At 33.2% G+C, this 18,013-nt stretch overlaps 1 long non-coding RNA gene across 1 annotated transcript in view; it reads right to left on the minus strand.

Annotated features, from left to right (window-relative positions):
- Positions 1-8,666: 8,666 nt before the first annotated feature.
- Positions 8,667-18,013, minus strand: part of LOC111085166 — a 56,315-nt gene continuing 46,968 nt past the window's right edge. The window contains exon 3 of the long non-coding RNA XR_002610004.1: positions 8,667-8,954. This is a non-coding gene — a long non-coding RNA (uncharacterized LOC111085166). The remainder of the gene's footprint in view (positions 8,955-18,013) is intronic.

Raw genomic sequence — 18,013 nt, forward strand, 5'->3', positions numbered from 1 at the left:
CACTAATTTATCTTAAGTATTGATTTACCAGGAATCATGCTTACATTCAAGATTTAGGAGAATGTAAAAAAAATATGGATTTAGCAATGTTTGGAATATCGTACCTTAAATCAAAGAAACCTAGTTCAGTTTCAAATCAAAATGCGCTTATTTCAGGGTTTCTGAGGTTTTATGAATACTGCACACATAAAGAACAGTTTATAAATAAATAAGTTATTATACATTGGTTTCAGCAAACAAAAAACATTTTATCATAAACATATTTCGTGTAGAAAAACAAGCAATTCTAAAAATACTTGTTTTCCTGTAGATAAATTAAAATTAATACCGATAAAATAAAATACTGCATACTATAATAAGCTGGAAGAGACAATATTGTCTCTATTGAATATATTTAATTGTTTATACTTAGCACATAAACATTTTATTTTTATTTTGGAGGTGTGGCTTGGTGTCATATTCACTTAACAATTCTAGCTTCTCTTGACCCTGTTATCCCCCCAGTAGCACAGCGGCATGTCTGCGGACTTAAAATGCTAGAAAGCGGTTTCAATACCCGTGGTGTGCAGTGCACGAATAGCCCATTTTGTAGCTTGCTGCTTAATCATAAAGAAACAAACAATCAGCGGTAAATGACATTGTCTTTGCTGTCCCTTGTACCGAAGAGATCGATAATATAAAAAGTCTTTAGAACTAGAAAAAAATATATGTTATTTCCTTTTTATATATCTTGCATGTAAAACCTTTGCTATTTCGACTAAAATTAAAATATTAGGTTTATTTAGCTTGAAGTTTATTCACATATATACACCCTTGGTAGTATAAGTATTAAAAAGATGTAAAAATGGTCATATATGGGGATATTTAACCTAGTTTATTTATTTATTTGTGTTAACTTAAAAATCAATTCTGCCGTAAAAGTCAACAGATGATGTTTAAAGCTTGTATATGCACTAGTTAGATTGAAATTGTAATGTTTATGTTATGCCAATTAACTTAAGGATATTGTTTTTTTTTTTCAAGTTTGTAGCTTAACTTTAAACCTGTCTGCAGACAACACTACATAAAATAGGAATGCATCAGACAATAAATCTTTATAAAATAGTATGAAATTGCGTTAGCAAATAGTTTCTACAAATATTTACGTGTGGTTAAGTAGCTTATTGAAATATTTTACACAGTTAGATATTTTTTGTATGAATATTTGTTTATCAGCCTAGAGTGTATTGTAATTTAAATAAATATAAACAGATAATGAAACCACTTTTTAGAAATTCCGCTTTCGAACCGAGAGACTAGGAATTTCTATATTAATTAAGGTTCTAGTTTTTATTATATATATATATATATATATAATTACCGATGTAACAAAAGCAATACAATTTATTTACTTTTACTTGTATAGCGATTTTCACAAATTTAGCTTCTTAGTGACGCAAACGAAACACATAACTCAACCTGATTCGCATTTGCTGTCTACTATGTGCTTTAGAAATATCTCTGTAATTGATTAATGAAACATAAGTACCCTTGTAAAAGTAGATATAAATATATAACTTGGAAATAATTCTTCAATAGTTAGAATATTGTAGATACTACTTTGTGATATCATAGCTCTATGTCTAGGAAGAACATTATTTCCACACGAGTTGAAAGCAAAAGTATAGCTGTGTAAAATTATTGAACAATGATAAGTTTAACTAAATTATTGTAGTTTGAAGAAAAAACTGAGGTAAATTCTTTAAAATATTCGAAAATTTTATTTTCAAACTTTGACTATATACAATGAAAACTAAATTTTAAACATGTATATAGCTATTTTATTTATTTTCACTATTATATATTTTAATGTATTACAATCATACTTTTGTAGAGTAAGAGCTGTTTTATCTGTAGGTAGTGTAACGAAGTTGTTGTTATGTATTTATTTTAATATGAACGTTGTTTAGATTAAGTTTCTATTCAAAAACATGCATAGCTTGTAGTGTTAGATATGTATCGCGAAACTCCCGCCTATTCTCCAAAGTTGTAGAAGATTCTCGAGAGTAGGAATCAACAATATATCTATATACGTAAACGTTTAAATATAGTTCAGTATTGTTATGTAATCTGAATTTTCTATAAAACCTTCCCACGCCTATAAATACAACCAACGCGACTCGCGTAAAGGAGAATGCCTATTAGTAGTTCGCTATAATCAGTCTACTTTAAACTTCGAAAGCTATAACTGTGATTTTTATAACGCTTATCAATGGGAAAACGTATGGTATTTGACCAGGAATATTTATAAATTTTGGACGTTACAAATCGTTTAACTCAATGGATTCTCATCGGAGATTAGTATTTTTCGAAAACGTATAAATTCATCTTGGAGATCTCAGCGTGTGTGGCAAAGGTCAAAGCTAGCTAACTTCCCAGCGAGTCGTATCTACATCAACTCGTAATTAACTCTCTCATCCTAAACCCTCGATAAGATATCAAGGAAGTTCTAGACTAGAAAAAAAACTTTATATTGTTTTTAAGTTTGTGAAACTTTTGTTTATAAATCATTGTTTGTAGTAACTATTTGTAATAATTGTTATTGTAAATTATATTGTTGTGTGTATATTAAAACGTATTTGTGTTAAAAACGAAAACGGTGTGTATCAATCTTGTTGGCAAATATCATAAACTGACTACATGTCGGCATATATTTAAATACTAAATCCAAAGTACAATTTAACTATTAAATTTAAATTATCAGTTAACGCAATTTTAGGCTATTTGAAATTCTAATACGTAACAACTTTTACATAAGTGAATAATTTTCATTGAAATCGGATCACATTTTGTTATGCTTAAAATGTTGACAACCATTGGCTATAAATTTCTCTAGACCAATCGCGACATGAGAGTCTTATCGATCGTTCTAGAACCCACGAGAAACATACCGCTAATATATAAACGGTTAACAGGCCGCATGACGTGTCATTTCTGGATAGTATTTGTTTGTGCGTGCTTTTTAACATTGTTTTTTTTTTCAATATTATTTTTTCAACGCTATGGCAACAAGCGGTTGTGTAAATGACCCAAACATATTTTGTTATATTTGTGGTAAATATGTTGTAAAGAAATAAAAGCAAAACATTACAGAATTTGTCAAAACCTTTTACGCATATTTTGGAATAAACTTTGGGGACCAAGACAAATAAATCATGGACTCCGTACAAAATCTGCACCGTTTGTGTCGAAGAGCTGAGACAATGAACTAGAGGTAAGAAAATGTCTTTACCTTTTGGAATTCCAATGGTCTGGCTATTTTTGCTCGTGTAGCATGCAAGGCTACAACACTCGAAATAAAAAGGAAACTTCTTATCCGAACTTTCAATCTGTTATAAGACCTGTTACTCATGGACCTAATGTACCTATTTTACCGGAGACTTTTGATACATTTTCATCTGATTTTGAGTCTGATGTCAATAAAAATGAAGATAGAGATTGTTTTCAACCTGAAACGTTTCATCAAGATATCAGGTATCAGGAAAGGTGGAACATCAGCATGATGGCTGATTACTGCTGATCATTGAAACGAGATGTTTCAGACACAATATATAAAAGAAGGACCACAACATGTAGTTTTGAGACTAAAAAACGTAGACTTCACACAAAAAAATCAGGATGAATGAGGATGCATATTCGTTTGACATCGATATTCTTCCCTTTTCTTCAGCTTGCATTTTGTTAACAAACATAATAGTAAAAAATGTTCATTGTGGTAAACGAAATAATAATTTGATTTAAGTAAGTTTTTTCTTCTCGATTTGTAAAAATATTCTTACGTGATAGAAACAAAATAATATTATTTTCGAAATTTGCATAGCTGAATTATGGAAAAAATCCGCTATTAAAATTAAAACAACTTTCATGTAATCTCCATTAAAGCTTCTTGGTTCTAAAGAAGTCACGGAAATCAAGGGCTCTTATTCACTGACTGAAAGATTTAACTACAAGAAAAATAATACAATAAATAATAATAAATAAACAACCATATTCAATGATGTACTTGAAAATAAAATACATGAAGCAAAAAAAAACAAAAACAAAATTCATAGAAAATAAATCATGAAAAATGCACACTGGAACAAGATGATTTGAGATTATTGCAGATATTGCTTTGCCTTGAATACACTGAGAGCTCTCTAGTAAAGGCACCACAAAATACATTTGACATTAAACTTTGATTGTGTTTGCGTGTTGGAATTAAAGAATATTTCACTGTGATTAAGCTTGTGTCCTGACTCATTCGAGGTTAATAGAACTCAGGTTGTATTCCTCAAAACATTTTTTGGTTTCTTTGGAATTTCGCGCAAAGCTACATGAGAGCTACCTGCGCTAGCCGTCCCTAATTTAGCAGTGATAGACTAGATGGAGGGAAGCTAATGAACAACACTCACCGCCAACTGTTGGGCTACTCTGCTACCAACGAATAGTGGGATTGATCGACAGTATATATCACCCCCACGGCTGAACCAGCGAGTATGTTCGGTGTGACGGAGGTTCGAACCCGGAGGTTGCAAGTCGAGCGCCCTAGTCAACATTTTTGGCGACCCTCCATTTATTCTATGGCTCCTTCCCGATCACTCGCAGATAAATTAGTGAACGTGAGAATACCACACTGTCAATATATTTGGTGCATTAACTCTGTTAAAGGAATACGGGTGTTCTTTAAAGGTAGTCTAATTTTAGTTCTACTGTTCATTTGATTACAGAATTTAATTATAAAATATTGTTCCCCCCTTTTTTCGGATAGTAAGGAATGTTAAAAAAGTAATCAACGTTATTGTTAAGAAACTATTTTTGAGCATTTTGTGGGCAGAGTGCAGATGGCTTTGCACTAATAAAACAACAACTCGACAACGTTGTCCAACTCATATCAGGACTTTTGTTGATGAAGTTTTGATTCTTTCATTGCAAAGGTTCGGACTTATTTGAAGGACTTATTTTACAAGCCAGTACCGAACGATATGTGTTACAATTGGAAAATATATCGCAAAAAGTTATCCAGAACACTAACATGATGGAATAACAAAAAAAATACTTATTGATATTTGTTTTAAAGACATATTAATTATTTGATTTATGTAATATTACTTTTAATACAAAAAGAGGAACTGCTACAGGCACAAAACTGACACCTACATACACTGCGTAGGTCAATGAATTAACATAAGTTTTATGTGAGAAATCTCAGGATAGTCCTTTAAGATATTCGAAATATTTTAATGCATGTGTTATCAAAACTCAAACTTTATTAAAAACACTTTATTTTCTTGTTTTTGTTTCGTTTTCTTGTGAGAAATTGAAGAGTTATTTTATGAAAGTTTATTGAAAATTTGAATGTGTTTTTGAATATGTTATTTTAAGTCATATGTAGTTTTTAGATTATTTACCTTTTTTACTATTTTAAATTGTAATTTTTTATAATTTAATGGATTTAAAAATTAATTATTATGAATTTTACTTCCTACTTTGACCTGTGACCTTTCAACTTCGGCCCATAAGACACTTCTGCAGCCAATAACCGTCAAGTAGTTAATAACGTGAAACAGTGTGGAAGGACATTAAGAGCAGGGTGTTGAAAACGGGTAACAGAAAGCACCCGTACTGCCACTACTTTGGCCGATACCTCTTCGTACAAAGTCACCCTGACCATCACACAATGTTTACCATGTTTTATGTATATACATAGTGAGTTATTAAAGCTTATACAAAACTTTTGGTGAGGTAATAATGAATACCGTAATGAGATGTTGTGTTATAAATAGATTGTGTGAAAGTTAAGATGTTTGTGTTATTTATCATAGCATTCACCCCACATTTTTCTAAGTTCATAACCCGGACAAAGGATGGGTACCTCAGCTTCTTTGTTATATAACAGACAAAAACTCCATCAACCCAACAATCAAATAAAAATATAAATTCATTCCAGCACTATCGTGTCTTCTCTATTTTTTACATATTCCACGTGCAAGGTGTATATTTCCATAAAACAATATATACACTTATTTTGTATTGGCAAAAGTGTTAAACAGAAACAAAAAACGCATTATTACGACGAACGTTTGTTTTCTTCCCCCTACCCCTTTTTTCTTGTTTACCGTTTCAAGTATTACGAAGTAATAGTTGTATTTATTCACACTGCAGTCTATTATGACTCGAAGGTCAGCAATTTAGTGGAGAGGAGAATACTTGGAAATTGCAGCCCAAATGTTTGTCGTGAGTAAATTTTCACTTAATAACTAGGTTTTCTAGGAATCGCAAAAACCACTTGATACTTGTAGGTCGTGTATATTTAAATACCCTCACGTTCATATCTTTATGATGAGACAAAACCTGAAATTACAAAACCATTATTTGAGTTAGGACTACGAAAGGTATTTTTGCTTAATAATGTATATAAAAACGTTTATATCCTTTGTAGCTGTCTAGCCCATTATTGTTGGCATTCAAGAACAATGATTTCTTTACAGTCATATTACATGTCAATCTGAACAGGTCAGAGCAATGATATAAATACTTTTCTTTAATCAACTGTTAAAGCTACACAATGGGCTGTCTGTATTGAGTCCACCGCGGTTATATACCACCAAATTTACCGTTCAGCCACCGGGAGGGGTGGGGGTGGGTGGGTGGTTCTTTATCCAACATTATTCTCGTTAGTTTACAAAACTACACAAAAGGCCGTTTTTTTCTCAGTCGTTTCACACATTAATCTCGACCCAGAAAAAAAATAAAAGGCTCGGATTTAGAATTTATTAATTTTTTTGGTTTGTTAAATGCACTGCCCTCCAAAAACTAAATAGACACCCACTCCAGAAAGAATGCTATTTCATTAGATAAACAAAAATGAAACAAAGGGAAGGATATTACAATTTCTTTGTATTGGATCTGCCCTTTGTAATATTTAAGGCAGGAATACAGTTATAAGTCACATTTACAATATATGAACTGATTCCAGGGCTTGTGAGATTGTACTCCATTCCTTATGAACAATTTGGATGACAATATTCTTAAAAGCTAGTTATTTGGGATGCTATTGGCCTGGCCCCATCTAGCACGTAAACAATGCCTTGTCTGATAGGTAAGGTGGTCATTGGCCTAGATGAGTATACTATTTTTCTAGAGTATTGTGACGTATTGAGTAATGCTCATCTTTTCCCATACCACCAACTGTGATCCTCTAGCACCATAAACCTTAACAGAAATAAAGCCGCATTTGTCGTGCCTTTCAGATGGTTCAGTAATAGTTCATAGGAGGATATGAATACGTCCATTGTCCGAGAATTGTGACGTATTGAGTGGTTTCCGTCCTTTCCCATACCACCAGCTGTGATCATCTAGCACCCTAAACCTTGGTAGAGATACTGTTGTATTTCTCAGTTGGTTCGACAATAATTCCTAAGAGCATAGTTCCCAAATGGAGATGCGTCCACTGTCCGAGAACTGACAAAATTTAGTGCCCCAAAACTTAGGAGGGCTAATAGAATCCATAATGTTCACTTCTGTCGACTTACGATATCTCCCAGGAGTGATATCCATCTAAATTGTCTGCCACTGTAGCCCCTGCTATGAAGATAACTTCTGATGGTGTTGAGGGACACTTGCACCTGTTCAACAGTAGTATCGACTGTTTAACGTGGGTCTTTCTCCATACTTCTCACAGTTATGTTGGTTTTGGGTGTTCGGAAGTGCAAAAACTCTTTCTTTCATACGTGGCAGGAACTGCATTATCACTCGATTCACTGTGAACATTGGCTTACAAGTGACTTTACGATTTTTTCGCTAATTTTGACCATCTAACAACCCCTGAAAATATATGCTATTCCAGGAATCTTTTCATTCGTGGCATGTCTGGTTTTATTCTGTGATCTCTTCAGAGCTAAAGCTGTATTTACACGTTGAGGTGTTGTTTACTTATTGGTGGGTTGTGTATACACGTTGTCTTTTGTAGTAGTGTGATACCTCAGAAAAACAATCCTTCATGGTAACAATATTTCTCTTTAATACGCTTTAGTGTTTCATTCACATTATATAATCGATGCAATTAAAAATTGCTTTGATGGAAATATCCATCATATATCACGACAGTGCTTATATGCGAAACTATTTTAATTCAATCAACACAAAAGTAAAACCTATATAATCAAAATGCTAGTAAGATATTTTGAAAAATTTTAAACAGGGTCAAATATTGAAGTTTCTATGATCTAGAGACTAAGTTTCAGAGGTAGAGCCTGTTTATTGTTGTTTAGCTCTGGTTTTGTAAGTCGAGTGGCAATAGTGTCCAATATGGTATAGTTGGGGATGTGTATGCATACTTTAAACGTTTTTAGAGAAACAAAAAGGTCAGTTGACGAAGAAAACCAGCATTTATTAATAATTATTATTTATATGATTACTGAAGATTTGTAGAAAGTAATTAGATAATTCAGTCTAAGCTAGCGATCCCATTTTACATGAATAAAAAACGCTTGAATATTTACAATAATATAATGTAAAATGTTAGCTAAATGGCTAAACTATTATCATGTGGCATAAATATTTAACCAAAACTATATTTTAGAAAAACCTTAATTATGTAAAATTTTCCTAAACTAAAAAAAGAAGAAAAAAATCTATACCGTGAAGTTTTCCGGGTTCCTGTTTATCTATCTAGACAATCAACAACCTTGATCTATACTGTGAAGTTTTCCGAGTTCCTGTTTATCTGTCTAGACAATCAACAACTTTGACCTGTACCGTGAAGTTTTCTGGGTTCCTGTTTATCTGTCTAGACAATCAACAACTTTGACCTGTACCGTGAAGATTTCTGGGTTCCTATTTATCTGTCTAGACAATCAACAACTTTGACCAGTACCGTGAAGTTTTCTGGGTTCCTGTTTATCTGTCTAGACAACCAACAACCCTAAGTTCTTCTGAAAAATAAGGAGAAGTAACTAAGAAAAAAATTACAGTTTAACTGTTAATAAAAACAAGAGTTATGCTAAATCAAAAAGGAGAAATGAAGAACAGGGTTGATGACCGAGTTAATTGAAACATTCAGGTTAAATCTATGAAAAGAAATATAAAAAACTTCAGTGAATACTTTTCCTATTTGATGAAATTAAATAACAAACATGAGAACACCTGACGAGACTGCTACCTCTGCTGGAAATAGAAATGATATTACCTTGACCATGTCCAAAATAGTCCACTTGAAAGAGCAAGCCTGGTGACTCTAGCCTGTTTCATTGTCTAGTCACAATACACAGTACACTTGTTTTAAAATAATATATTCAAAACAAGTCAAACGTATGTACAAAAATTCGTTACACTATTGGTTATCACACTTTTATCCAGAGCTTTAAATAATTGTCTCTTTTTCGTCAAAGTCCACACAGGCTGGTTCAATTACTTTAGAATGTCCGTTACAATACAAAGTTGTGATAATCACCTATGTACGCTCTTTATGGCTAAACTCACAATCACGCAGTCTTTACTTTCACTAACTTAACTTACTTGCACTAACTCAGTCGCCTATATATATCGAGGCAACAATTTCTGTATTGATTGAGTTTTATGTACATAGTTCAACTTCCTGAACATTATTAACAGAACAAATGTCGTACATTATTTTCTATCTTATTATGTGTGCTTTTCTCTCTCTTACTTCACCCTCATCCTTATCTAAAAATGAACACAGTTTTTTTACAGGTATATTTCGATATACGAAAGGGATACGTTCTTAAAGAAGGTAACGTTTAACGAAAAAACGTAAATCGAAAACGTTTCTTTCATTATTTTAAAAGTAAAAAATAGCGTCTGTGTTCCTGATCAAAAATTTTTGGCCACACTAATGTAACATGTTTTCTCACTATGACGTAAGAAAATACTGTTACAATTTACACGAACAAAAACCTAAAATACTGTGTATCCTAGTGAACCAAGTTTTATTTCTTTGTTAGATATACACGACTGTTTCATTTACATTTAATACGAGAGTTATGATTTAGTTAGTTATAAAGCGCGAACGTTAATTTTAGTATTTTTAGAAGCGATAGTTATGACAAGTTTGCTTACGTAACTGTTTACGAATCATTTGTTGTGTAGTTTAATTGTTGTGAATTGACGTCATGTTACTTCTCATTGTTTTAAGTGGGTATTGTTGCATCATAACGTTTCGTAGTTTCTAGATCTCAGTCGGGCAATATATACCTCTTCAAAATATCCTCAGACTGATTAGATACTTGGATAATACTCTCTTCAAAATATCCTCAGACTGATTAGATACTTGGATAATACTCTCTTCAAAATATCCTCAGACTGATTAGATACTTGGATAATACTCTCTTGGCAGGCAACTCACTCACTCTACCGGAAGCGGAACAACATGGACTCAGCCAGACGACGCAAAGGTCGCCCGATCGAAATATAATTTGATAAAAAATGAGAATGCACCAGATCCGAAAACGTTCACCTGTCACGAGTACACATACATTCACGCAGACCTGTCAGATATAGAAATACAGCATACGAACTTCTAATTAGTTAGCCGTAAGGGAGTAATTGCGGTAATGGGCTATAGGACATCATGATTTCTCAAATAATGTGTTTTTTCAACCTGTCGAAATCTAATAATGAGTCCACGAAAAACTCGATAACAAGATTCCGGTGTAATAATCCTCGCCACCAGGAGAAGGTGAAAGTATCACGTTTACGTTCCGGCGATGCACGTGAAGTTCATTAGGGATAACGAGAACAGATTTAACACTTCTTTCTTCATTTTACAGATGGTTTTAAAGATTTTTTTCTTTCTTTTAGATTTTCTCAACATCAGATGAAAATAAATAGTAACATATACAATATTTCTATTTACAAATCCATGAACTTTTTATTTCAGAAATAAAAATGTATTAACTCTTTCAATGACACCAAGTAGAGCAGCGATAAGTTAAAGAACTTAGAACGTTAAAATCCCAAATTTGATTCCCCGCAGTGGACAAACACAGATAGCTCGTAACGTGGCTTTGCGCTAAAATAACAATTTAATAATTTATTTTCCTGCAGAAATGATAGGTGGCGTCAGATGTAACCTCACTGTTTAACCATCAATTTAATAAATTACACTCGACATGCTCATGTATTATTAGCACGTAAGTATATTATACTTACATTCTGTATATATTTAATGTTCACGTAGATTTAGTTTACCTACATATTTATATAGAAAATCTACATAGAGATGTAATGAATTACAATTTATTATAACATGTAAGTTTACTTTATATTAACACGAAGGTTAAATCTATAGAGTTGTTGGTACGACAAACTGACGTATTGATTTACAATACAAGCACGTAATATAGTAAATCTACGTGTAGTTTAAAATATAAACACGTCGCGTGCAGTATATTATAGTGTATTTATACATGCTATAAGAGTGTCAACATCAGTTGTAAGAATGTGAACTATCTGCATCAAAAGCCAATAATGAAAATAATTTAACGATCATAAACGCATTCAAATCGCGCAAGATAATAATAATACAAAAAGGAAATGCTATAACCGTTGCACAACACTTGCATTCTTGACTGATTAAATTAAGTGTATTATCTGATTTAACATCTCCACAACCAGCCTCTGATATCGAGCAACTGGCGAGTCAGTTTGGGACATAGGTTTAAGCACCCAGACCTTACCCCACTTTTTTTATTCAGTTTCTCGCATGACGGTTTTCACCTGAGACTTGGAAATGAATTGTAAAAAAAGAGACGCCTTTTCGATGCTATTTCCGCGGTTATTTTCCTCCAAGTTTTTGCCTTTTGCAGCAGTTATTCAACTTTTATCACTTTTTTCTTTTAGTTCTGCGTGATTTGAATATTTTAATGACTGGTTATATTAGATTATACAGAGAGTCGCTTCATTGATTTTGAAACCATTGATTACTCAAGTCAATATAATGATATCTCACGTAATTAACAACAAAGTATTTACTCTCTAGAACTATTTCTATTGCCTTATGCCATAGAAACGAAAATAATATATACTATTTGGTTAATTAACATTATAAATGAGTATTAAATGAACGGTTGTGCTGTTTGCTATAGATCACAGCACTTCAAAGTGACAAATCTTCTTTTAAACCAATGCACGCCACCTTTTGAACTAAATTATTTCTTTCCTTGACACGCATGCTTGCTCTAAATCACTCTAAAATTGGATTTTACACTCTCGGCTAATTTTGGTAAGATGGGTGCATAAAAAACGAAATAAAGTTCCCTTTGAAACAAGGGAAAAATACATCACTGATGCTCAAGGATAGATGAGGTGTATCATAAATCATTGGTTTTCTTCTTTCGTCTAAAGTTTTATGTCTATAGCTGTTTTCCTTGAAACAGCGAAAACACTGTATGCTATGTGTAATATATATATATATTAATCTCATAGACATATTGTTCCTTAACATTTATACTTATCAGGTAGGGCGCGTGAGACTAGTAGATTTACGATCTAATTTTTCTTATCTGTTCTTTAACACTTGAAATGCTTTGATAAAGTAGAAAAAAAGACAATACATTGATATAGTAAATAAACAGATATATAAAACAGGAAAATAACACAATGAGCTAGTCAAACGGAAATATTAGAGAGAAACTCAATAGGTGGATTTGATGGGAAAATGTTCACTAAACAGATAGTCGGACAGGTATCTTCATATTTAAATGCAACCACGTTAAAGTTTAGTTTGTAGTTTGACTTTGAATCAAGAGGAGAAGAATATCATTTAAGATAAAACAACAACCTGGTTGACAAAGTTTGAAGACGGAATGAATAGGTAATAAAGTCTTCATTGCCCACTCAAACCGCTTTCGAACTTTATTGTCTCAAAGTGGGTTCCTCGTTATCAAGTTTGATTTCAGCATCCTGGATGAGTACATTTTCACCATTAATGTTAAGACAGAGACACAAATCTCGTCTGAATAACAAGCTGAGTGGAATGTTTCCATTATCACCTCCTAACATAACGATGTGCTAGTGGTTAAACACGAACATAACGATGTGCTAGTGTTTAAACACGTTCTCTCAAATGCTTTAGTTAAGAGATGAACGAAAGTTGTCATCAGTATTAGTAACAAAAATGTGCGATAATTTAATAATAGTTCATTGCAATAGTTGAAACAAAAAATTAGTTCTGTATACGAACACCAAATGCCTTTGTCTAGAAATATGTTTTGATATATCAAAATCTTAAACCTTGTTACATTTTCGAACATGCACATGAAAAATCTCTCATCTAGAATGTCGTTTTGATCTAGGCGGTATCTTAGAGATGTATATTGTTTGCACTGTTACTGAATCCTAGGTAAAAACCCTTGTTATATTGTTGCATTACTCACAGTATGCTACATTTTGTCCATTGTCCGCAGTTTTAATTAAAATACCATTGTCGTGTTATGTCCAATTCGTGGGATAATATTAACTCATATATTTTCACTTATGTATGATCACACTATTAGTCCGTGTTCACAATATAGTTCCACTTAGCAGTCATACACACACACATACGTAATCTTATTTTTTACATACAAAACCTTTTTAAAATTGAGCTACGTTTGTGCCTGGGATTCAGTTAGCCTGTCACACGTAATCCTATTTTTAAATACAAAACCCTTTTAAAATTGAGCTACGTTTGTGCCTGGGATTCAGTTAGCTTTTTTAGCCTGTCATCATCATCATGTCCCGTCTTCCTCAGGAAGGTTGACTGTCACAATTCTGTACTTCTATCTGTTCTGTACTTTTCTGACGAGGTCTTCACATTTTGCTGTCTCAGTCCACTCTTTAATATATTTGTTATCCACTCTGTTCTTGGCCTTCCCATGTATCTTTTCCCTTCTATTTGACCCTCTAGTAGGACTCGCTGGATGTTGTCTCGTTTCATCATATGGCCAAAATATGCTAAATTTCTCTTCTTGATGGTTGGTACAACATATCTTTTAACATTCACCATACTGAGAAATTATTTATTTGTTACATTGTCTATCCAGGATATTTTCATCATCTTTCTATACACCAACATCTCAAATACTTCCAGTTTGTTAATCAATGTTTGTGTCAAGGCCCATGTTTCACAGCCATATAACAGTGTTGACCATATATAGCACTTCGTCATTCTTTTCCTTGTTTTTACTTTTATGCTCTTTGATGTCAGACTTGTCTTCATACTATTAAAGGCATCTCTTGCCACCTCAATCCTCTTCACTATTTCAGCTTCACATTGTCCATCACCTGTTATGGTCTGGCTGAAGTATGTGAATTTCTCTACTTGTTGTATGTCTTTTTCTTCTAATTTTATCTGAATTTCTACATATTATCATGTCTACTTATCAGCATACCCTTTGATGTTTTCTGTGTACAAATTAAATGGACGTGTGGAAAAGACACATCCCTGGCGTACTCCTCTTTTAACTTGTATTTCTCTCCATAATTCCTCTTCGGCCCTTATGAACCTTTTTTGGTTCCAATACAGATTTCGTATCAACTGCAGATCTTTACTGGCTATATCTAAGCTTTTCAAGCATTCTATCAACTTTTCATGGTTGACCCTGTCGAAAGCTTTTTCATAATCAATGAAGCACACATATACATCTTTCTGCTATTGTTCTTAAATTTAAGATTCCTTCTCTTGTTCCTTTTCGTGTCATAAATCCACTTTGCGCTTCATTTATTTCTTCTTCATATGTAAGATTTTTATTGACAATGTTTAGAGGAGAGAGGTACTTAGGGCTTGGTTCATCATGTATTATGTAACTCTCTAGTTTAATCATCAGTTAATTTTTATTAATATTTTTCTTATAATATTGAAGCGAGTTATTCGGGAGTTTGTCTGATAGTGTTGGCATGTTTGAATAGTTGTGTAGAAATACTGAGTTTGTTGATCGTGGGCTTTATATGCTTTCGTTAAAATATAGTTTTGTATTTGCTGTAGTTTGTTGATATGTGTTTTGATACATTGATCCATGTTATACAGGCATGTTCTACAACTGGTCCTATGTATATTCTGTAAATTTTTAATACGTTTTCTGGTGAAGCTCCTTGTTTGTTGCCAGTTAGGCTTTTTTCCAAATTCTGGTTTTTATGCTATTAATGTCTGGTATCCAGTTTAATTTTGAGTCAAATGTAATCCCTAAGAATTTTGCTGATGTTGCTACCTGTAAAAGAGTCCCGTCTAGATATAACAGTGTTTTGTGCGCATTAATTTTAATTCTCCACCTATTGCAGTACAAGTCTGTTTCGTTTAGTAGTGGTTGTATAGTGTATGTTGCTGTAGTTGGGTTTTGAACAATCTTCTAGATTGCAACATCATCTACGAACTGTGAGCAAAAAGTGTGGTTTGAGTCTATAAGAGGCATGTGGCTGACATACATAATAAACAGGGTAGGGCTACGTACTCCTCCCTGGGTAGGTACCCCCAAATTTACTCTGATGCTCCTATCTTTCAGGAAGTTAGAAACCCAGCGAATAATTTCTATGGGGAGTTCCAATTTGGACAGTTTGTATCTGAGTCTGTTGTGCCATATTTTATCGAATGCTTTTTCAACATCTAGGAAGCTTGCGACTGTGCATTGTTTTTTTTTATCAAAGCCGTGTATTATTTCTTCCGCTAATCTTATGAGATGACCTGTTGTTTATCTCTGAATCTTGGAATTCATGGTTCGCTGCTCGTTCTGAAAAAAAGTGCTCATTCCTTGGAACCATGGTTACGCTATAAAACTGATGGGCAAATCTCTGGACCCCGTATGCAATTTTACGAACTTTGGACCCTTGGGTTCACAGTCTGACACGCTAATTACTATAGCGCACGGGGCCCGTGCCATATAAAAATGATGGTCATGGGTCTTGGTTTTTACGAAACGTTTGTTGTTCAGATGGAATATGGTAGCACTCCTCCATCCGTTTATAGAATAACTGAAAACCATCACGAAATTTATGTAAACAAAATAGTACGAGTATTGTACTCGCGACTATAATATTTTATAGAAATTTACCTATGTCTTGCAATGCCTGTAATTATTATGGGACTATTATATTTCTCAGTGCACGGAACAGGACAAAATAATTTTGCTTTAGTCAAAACTAGTACTGAATTTCATGCATCGCTGTGGTGTTTTGTTGAAACGGGAATATTGTGTAACAGGGAAGCTAAATGTTTAAAACAAACTTAGTTAAGACTGCAAAGAGACAAGATAAAAGGCAAGGTTAACATAATGTTTCGATAAACATTAGTTCTTATGGTTATATTATGTGTCTTAACCTTGTGTTCAAATTAAATTAGTAAGAAAAAATTAAATATGTCAAAAGCTTAGAAATATTTTAGAGTAAGGGAGAGTAAAGGACAGAAGCTTTGAGATTTATTTAACAGAAATTTTAACAAACGAGATGAATTGAATGAAAATTATTACAAAAGACAGTAGCTTCGAACATTTTTCAAAAGAAATCATGACGAAAGACGAAATATTCCAATTTCTTTCAACAGACGTCGTGAAAGATGTAGCTTCATTTAAATATTCTTCGGCGCAAATCAACACAAATGACAGTAGCTTCATCGTGCAAGATCCCCAGTGCCACAGAGGTATGTCTGCGGACTCACAACGCTAAAAACAGGGTTTAGATACCCGTGGTGGGCAGAGCACAGATAGCCCATTATGTAGCTTAGTGCTTAACTTAGAAAAAAAATCATTATGCATCAACAGAAGTCATGACAAGCAACAGAACTTTCGAACTATATTCAGTAAAAATAAATAGAAAATAAAATATTTGAACCTATTCAGTAGGTATTATGATGAAAAACAATATGACCTTAAATGTTTATTATGCAGAAGTAATGGCAAATGCTAGAAGTCTTGAGTTTCTTTCCCCTTAGAAATCAATAGAAAGCGCAAAAACGTCGGGTTGCATTCAATCGAAATCATGAAAAGTGACCGAAGCCTTGAATTCTGTTTGGTAAAAATCAATACGAACCACAGAAGCTTTGAACTTTATTCGATACGTGTCATGACAAACGAAAAACCTTGAACTTTTTATTGGTAGAAGATTAGTTTTGTTCAATGAAAATCGTAAGAAAGGACAAACAAATTCGGTCTTTACTCAACGGAATTGTAAGAAGTCTCAGAAGCTTCGATTTGTATTTATTTAACAAAAAAATCTAAAGATTCGTAACGCAGTCCTGCACTCTTTACTTATATATCTTAAGTGCTGTTGTTGATTTGCAGTTATAGTACAAATTAACGCAGTCCTGCACTCTCTACTTATATATCTTAAGTGCTGTTGTTGATTTGCAGTTATAGTACAAATTAACGCAGTCCTGCACTCTCTACTTATACATCTTAAGTGCTGTTGTTGATTTGCAGTTATAGTACAAATTACTAAGCGTGTTTCGTAAAACAAAACATGTATGTAAGAACAGTTACGCGTATTTGGAGCTACCGCCATCAGATTAAATTGACTCTTGTTTTAGTTTCCTATATACAGAAGCATGCTCTTTCTCTCTAAACCATTACCACTCAGATCACTAGGCTGGATTGCAAGCAGTAGCTTGAATAGAAACGCCTTCCATGGATACAATGCAGGTAGGATTGACGCGTGAATTCATAAGTTGGGCATTTTCTGTCATTTAGAACCGTTAACAAACGACCAGTTGAGATAACAGGGTTTATGTGGCAGCATTCCAAGAACTGTTGAAATTGGGAAGATGATCAATCAGCTAAAACTTCTAGACAACCCACACGTTACGTAAAACAAACGATATGGGAGAAAAGAATGAGATATATACACCGCATTCTACTTGCTCTTGTTTAAAACATTTTTTATTGATATTAATTATTTATTCGTGTCTCGTTGCGAATTATAAATATTTTAAGCCTTTTTTACTATGTACATTTTATTTTAGTGGACTAAATCAACTAATACATTGAAAATCAACGAGATCATAAAACCA

The sequence above is a fragment of the Limulus polyphemus genome, unplaced genomic scaffold (assembly GCF_000517525.1).
Source record: "Limulus polyphemus unplaced genomic scaffold, Limulus_polyphemus-2.1.2 Scaffold259, whole genome shotgun sequence".
Taxonomy (NCBI): Eukaryota; Metazoa; Arthropoda; class Merostomata; order Xiphosura; family Limulidae; genus Limulus; species Limulus polyphemus.